This window comes from Amyelois transitella, chromosome 14, assembly GCF_032362555.1.
Source record: "Amyelois transitella isolate CPQ chromosome 14, ilAmyTran1.1, whole genome shotgun sequence".
NCBI lineage: Eukaryota > Metazoa > Arthropoda > Insecta > Lepidoptera > Pyralidae > Amyelois > Amyelois transitella.
Window position 1 is genome coordinate 4,615,507 of NC_083517.1, and position 7,047 is coordinate 4,622,553.

Here is a 7,047-nt window from a genome sequence, read left to right on the forward strand (position 1 = left end):
AACGTGGAACCCTAAATAATGTAATTAAAAGAACAAGCATTAAAATAGTGTTATGGTCCGTGACTTGATCTGAAAGGGTGCTATGTAGCACGAGCACGAGGCGGCTATTATCATGTTTTTTCTTATAACTCAATAACTGCTCTTTTTTTCTATAAATACCTTCGCTATCTACTTAACTACTTCTTAAAACTTAATGCGGAGGTAACTAACAATTTCGTCATTTAGAATTTCTGGGCTAGAAGGCATTATGTAAATCTCGGCTCTTCTTCAACAAATTGTGTAGGTATATGCCCATTTTGGGGTTAAAAGTATTTAGTTATATATGTATCTACCTAAATTGATCAAGATACATTCGTCTAGGTATTCCCACTCCCCGTTCACACTTCCCCGTGAAGGTGGACTTGCTTAGTCAGCCTGCTTTCATTCATCCTTTAATTATTAATAATTTAATAATCAAAATTGCAAACAAAATTTAAAAATAATATTTCTGTCATTAATTTCTCAATGCATGCAATGCAAACCCACCTACGGTCTTTGTCCTTTGACCTTAGGTAAGAGAAACGAATCTAAGGTCGGCCGGTCGGCAGGGTCGCATTGTCTCCTCCAAGTGAACCCTGTTACCTTCAGCCGTTCATCGACTCTTCACCCTTGTAACTATGTATTTACATAAGTCCAATCAATACATTATTAAGACAGTAAAAATCAAGTGTATGTAAATGAAATATATTTCCAAAAAAACTGACAGGGAGCGATTAAGATAGATTAACAGACAAGAAGAGAAGATTTAATTTCTCTACTTAACCCAAAGGTTGACTGACTGAAGATAATGCATGTAGCAATACTATGGAATGAATTATAAGTTATAAGTCTGAATAATTGTAGGTTCCACAGATTACGCGAAAAGCGACCTAAACGCGGGCGGAGACGTGGGAAGCAGCTAGTTTATAATATAATTTGACACGATACCTACCACGCAAAGAAGCACCACAACTGCGACAGACATTGTAAGACTGAAAGATGGAATTGAGATTTAAATTGTGACAGGTTACTAGCCCATCGCCCACAAGAAATATTCAAATTTTTATTTGCATAATATGAGTACAACAAGGTCTTAAATTTATATGTATACCAGATTTTTAATATACCAAGTTTTTAAGCATTTCCCTTAGTCGACATCTATAGGAAAGATATGGAGTGGTCCTAGTCTTAAGTACGTAAGTACCGGGAACTACGCGGCGACAAGATATAAGTAAGTACTTTTTCAGTGATTTTTGTCAAGTCAATTTTACATAGAATACACAGAAACTTTCGCTTTTATATCTAGAAGATATTATTTTATATAGTAATTCTAGTGTGATTGTGAAAATATGTTGAGGTTTAAAATTGAGCAAAGATGAAGTCATGGCAACAAATCTAGAGTGAAGTCTATAATTAAGGGTAGGTATTTATCTGGTTTTTGAATTATTGTACACGCGTTGAAGGCATTTAAGTTAGGAGGAGGTTTAGGAGCAGATGAGGAGCGTTCGTAGCTTTCAGGCTTAGAGTATCTACTTAATTATACAATTAACATTAACAAAATGTGTTAACGGACCACCAGATTTTTGGCGATTTTTGGGTTCAAAACCTAAAAAATGCAACCGGGAAGAGGTACGCTGTAATTTTCTTTCTCTGGCAGTACCATACATACTTAGTGCGTACAAACATAGTCAAAGTAGATCGCATATCGATGAGAATTACATACTTACCTGGGGCGATACATAATTCGTGAAAATTTTAGCTTTCTAGCTATCACGGTACTTATATGAGATACAGCCTGGTGACAGACAGAAAGCGGATGCTTAGTAATAGGGTCCGTTTTTATCTTTTAGGTACGGAACCCTAAAAACAAGAAAAACAGGTCCTTAGAATTATGAAACTTACCAAAGGAGCTGTGCAGGAAGTACGAAAGTAGTTGGTACCTAACTCTTACCTCACATAATAGTGTTTATATAGTTCGACTCAGGGTTCATTTCATTGTGACTGATGTAATTAGGTATGTATAATTATGCAAGTATACTCTAAGATGTAGTATTTTAGAGTATCGGTGGTCGAATCGACAAAGTGCGGTTTAAACGAGTGTTTGCATCGCATAAAGGGACCGGTTCGAATCCCACCTCGGTCATGTACCTACCAATGACTATTTTCGAAGTTATGTACATTAGTTTGAATACAAATCGATGCTGTTACGGAGAGGGAAAAACATCGTTTTTAGGGAGTCCCTTCGTCTAAAAACCTGACTCACCCAATCTAGGATCCATGGTTAAAGGCATACCCCAGGCTCCTCTCCAGAGATGTGAGGATGCAACCGAGACTAAAGCCAGGAAGAAGACTCTAAGATGTAAGTACCAGACCTTCTTAGGTATAGAATTCACGTGAAATACACCATACTTTATATTCTTAAGGTCTACCTACGTGTCTATTCTATACATCTTGCCAAGTTATAGGAATGTCAATATTTAGTTAACAATGACAGGATGGCGGCACTTTCTTGACGGGTACTCTTAAGACGTGCCTACTCAAATTTATTTCCAATGGTGACGTTACTCATATGACGCAGAATGTACGTAACGCAATATGCCATGTAGAAACGCTTTATTAAGCTGATAAATCTCATAATGTGTTATCGTTAAGGTTAGTTGGCGCGAGATAGAAGCGTTATCTTCCTACCACTTGACCGCATGGATGATCAGAGGATATTATAATCGCGACAAGGGCGTTTGCTAGTGACGTGCCGTTCGATGACTCAATGATTTATGTTTTAGTAATTTAATGATAAAATGAATAATTGCAAAAACCTATGTTACAAAACGGTGAGTTGACGAAGTCGGAACGCTTGGGGGGAGAGGCTGGCGAGGGCTGGGGCGTCATATTCGCGATCGCGAGGAGGCTTCCGCGGGCGGGGTCAGCGACCTCGCCCCCCGCGCGTCGGCGGGCGCGCCAATGTCAGGGCCGGTGCAGCCGCGGTCAGCTGACGTCTGGCGGCGCGCGGGGGACGCGGCCGCCGCGCTGAGGTGCAGTCGAGCAGTCGAGCTTCAAACGTCGGTAGAGAAGCACATCTCTCTATACCGTAGCACGCGCTAATAATAGCAGGCGGTGGCGCCCCGCGCTACTCCGGCGCCAGGACTGTCCTCACGAGTCAGGTACCTGAAGTAGCGCGCGGTGCCTCCTCCGCAACCATCCGCCCGAGCCAGCAGCCCTCGCTCGTAGCCGCCGCACGCCCATTGTACTTCATCAGGTGCTCTGGTGTTAATGGTTCCAGGCGCTTGTTGGAGTACACTTACCGTGTCGGCGGTTATCATCACGAAGTAAAGCGACAAAGTGTCCAGGAGAAGTCAAACACGTGGTTTAGTGCGAGCACGTGGCAGACGGCGTCGCGCGATGGGCTTAGATGCAGCAGCAGGGAGAAACCGGTACGTAGGTACAGGAACATGACAGGAGTTGACGCCGCTGGGCAAAGACAAAGACACGCGGTGAGTCACGCGTTAATCACGGCGCCGGTTGATGACCGCTGCAGGCTGCACTCGCCTCACCCCTCTCTACCACACCATCGCACCTAAAATCGCACACACGAACAACTGCCCACATCACATTTGCATTGGTCATCGAACCCCACCGAAACATCTGAACAAAAGCAGCTTAAACTGGTTTTCGCATATTTTTCGTCGTTGTCGTTTTCCTGTTCATTTCATACCAATACCTAAGCCTAATTATTACAAAGCCTATAAATTGGGCTGAGCATAGCGAAGGAGCTCTTATTTGGAGCAATACAGAGTTCAAAATTGACAAAATTTCCACGAGAAAACTTACAACGGGTGATATGGAAGATGAACCTGCTATTTAAATTGAAAACAAAATGATCTCGATACATGAAAATAAACAATAAATTGCCTCGGTTCGTATTTCAATTAAGGTCGATTTCGCCATTGTTTAGCGAATTATTTGTGACATCAGTCATCACTGCATTTATAGTGTGTTGGACCGATGTAGATTTTACAAAATTTTGATATAAGTCTTAAAAATATGACTCTGGTCAACTCTAGTCCAATCTTTATTTGTGTTAACAGAATATCCTCAGACCAAACTGCCCAATTCAATCTAGATCTAGATTGGGGTCATCTGACGGGACCGCTCTCATGAATATCGACATTTAGATCAGTAAAGATATAATTCTCAGTTGATGGAAAATACGTTTAGGTATTAGTTTACCTACGTTAATGCAAACGACCAATAAAAAGAGTCTCGAGTGGATGAGTCACAGGAATGTGTCTAATTGTCCAAGCGAGCGCAAAGAATTCTTCGTGTTACATTTCAAATTAGAGTGAAAAGAAATAAGCGCATAACTTTGCTTTAACCAACTTTCTTTTTGGCATGAATTCAAACCTCGATCAAATCAATTTTGTTAGTGTTAGAAACGCTGAAAGTTTTTGTCTCACAGCATGGCTAATAACCCAAGTGTAATCTGATTGAATTTCTCAGAAGTTGTGACCGTCGAAGATTTTCCTTTATGAAGTTTTTACAGTTTGTTCGCCGGATTTTTTTTTCTGTTATATTCAGATGTCGCGAAACACGACAGTGAGCTTTGGCTTCCTATCTTTTGAGTTCTGCCTCGAATTAACAATGTAATGAATCATCTTATATGAATCATGGCTGATACAGTCGCAGATAATTCGTCAAAATTGAATTTAAATTTGAAGCTTTGGCAGGTATATGATAAAATTATACCTAGTAATTAGGTAATGCTTATTATTTCAAGTAAGAATATAGGTTACACATGTAGAAGAAGTACCTTTATCTAGCTACATCATTTTCAGGTGAAAAATGGCAATAACTCCATAAACTTACGTTGTGTTTGGCTTAGATTTTGGAACTTCAAAGGTTAATTGCCCGTCGTTTTCTTATTTGAACCAACAAACACAATTAAGATACTCGCATTGTTACTTTTAGACGGCTTTTTTGTGTTTGCTACGTGCTACTACTTGGCTACGTACGGAAATCTCGTGAACTAAAAACGAAGATACTAATTTTGAACTAACTATTGCAAGTTTGTTCTCTGTTGTGATTACTAGATAATTGAAAGCATACTTTTAGGATCAGTACATTTTTTTATAACTTCGCTAACAAATACCTATTCAGGCTTTCAGGCAGTGCAAACTCGAATCAGGAGAGCCACTTCATGGCTTTTGTTTTATTTTTTTTTCGAAACGATTCTTGTTAAACTATCGGCTTCATCAACGTCTATTTTTGCAAAATCATTGATGTCAAAGGTTATCGAACCCTTCGCTCTGATGAGATCGCCTCCTCAGCATGTGCCAATAATGTATTGTATTTATTTAATCATTCTAATTAGCTAAAGCATTTTTTTTAATACTTTTATCTCCGTGCGCGGAATAAAATTATATAGTGTTGAGCATATTTATGGGATAAATAAAGAGAGTAAAACGATTTTATTAAAAATTAATTGAAAATTGTATTTGCCAGCATCCAGACCCAGAGTCAGTCTAAAGTTACAATGAACCGACAATGCTTTTTATGATTATATATTTTTTTTTAATTTTAGGTATAATCTAATCATTTATACAGGTTTTTTTTACAAATTTTCAGGTGGGGATATCAAAATAAATCCCTATAACGATGGCTTTGCCCCTCCTAGGCTTCTCCCTTTTCATTCGCATCGTTGAATTCAATATCACGGGGTTTATGTAGATATACCTACTACTTAGAGGTACTTATATAAAATATCTGTCGTGTGTTCGGCCGTCTGCCCTTCACGTTTGAAGGTAAACGCGCGGCCATACCACAGACAGTGTTTTTATTATTTTTTATACGCGATTTTGTCAGACATGCTTGGTTGTTTAAACTAAGTGCTTCGACAATATAGTCACTAAGTATAGGTATCTAGTTATAGAAAAAAATCTACAAAACAAAACTGGTTTGAAAAACAATATTCATAAATATATTTTAATTTTCTTCCAACCATTAAACATTTTCAAAAGTGTTGGCTCTGTCTACCACGCAAGGGTATAGGCGTGATTAAAGTTTATGTATGTTTTACAGCCAACAGTGCAATCAGCATCAGTAGGTAAACCAAGTGAGAATAGTAAGGTAGCCAGTATGCCTACCATCAAACTCTTTGCCATGCTTTTGCACAGCAAAACATTTACTACTTAGCTACATGCTGTAATCGGGCTCAAGTTTTGAAACCAAGAACGCAGTTGAGAAATGCCCACGATGAAAGAAAAAAAATTTCATCGAAAGGCGAACAGTGGTTGAGGGGGTTTATTTTTGTTAAAAATAATTTCAAGATTGTTACCCTTTAATTTGGGACCAGGTTATTGCGAGTAGCCATTTAACCCCTCTCAGTGTCCAACCTAACTTTAAGATTAACAAAATAGACAGACACATACTATTGAGGGGTATTTATCAAAAAACTTGTTGTTCTACTCTGGCCGGATATGATGTGTTTACGACTCTGAAGTCACTCACTATTTGCAATCTGCGAGTGTAATATCAAAACAATAGGCACTCGTAATGTTCATCAACCTTGTGGCATTGATTTCTTTTGCGCTTCAATAATAAATGTATGCGAAGGTTAGATTGTATATTATATTAACTAGGTAACCAAAGATTTTCAAGCTTCAATACTGGTCCGGTATCGAAGAAAAAACGTAATAAACGAAAAAGTGTATGCCAGCTGCTTCTCTTCCCGTATAGGAAGACAAATAAACTTGGGGTTCATCATTTAGGCGATGGGCTAGCAACCTATGACTATTTGAATCTCAGTTCCATTATTAAGCCATAGTGGTCAAGCCTTTGAAAAGACTGGTGGCTCTGTCTGTAAGGGGCAAAGACATACATGTACATGTAAGTAGGATTTTTTGTAATCCAGCCCCTATTTAGATAATTTTAAACTCAACAGAAGAAAAAATACCTGAGCTAGAACAATATCTACCTACTTTAAATTACCTTTTCGGTAATACTTAGAAAACACATGTCGTCTAAGTATCACAT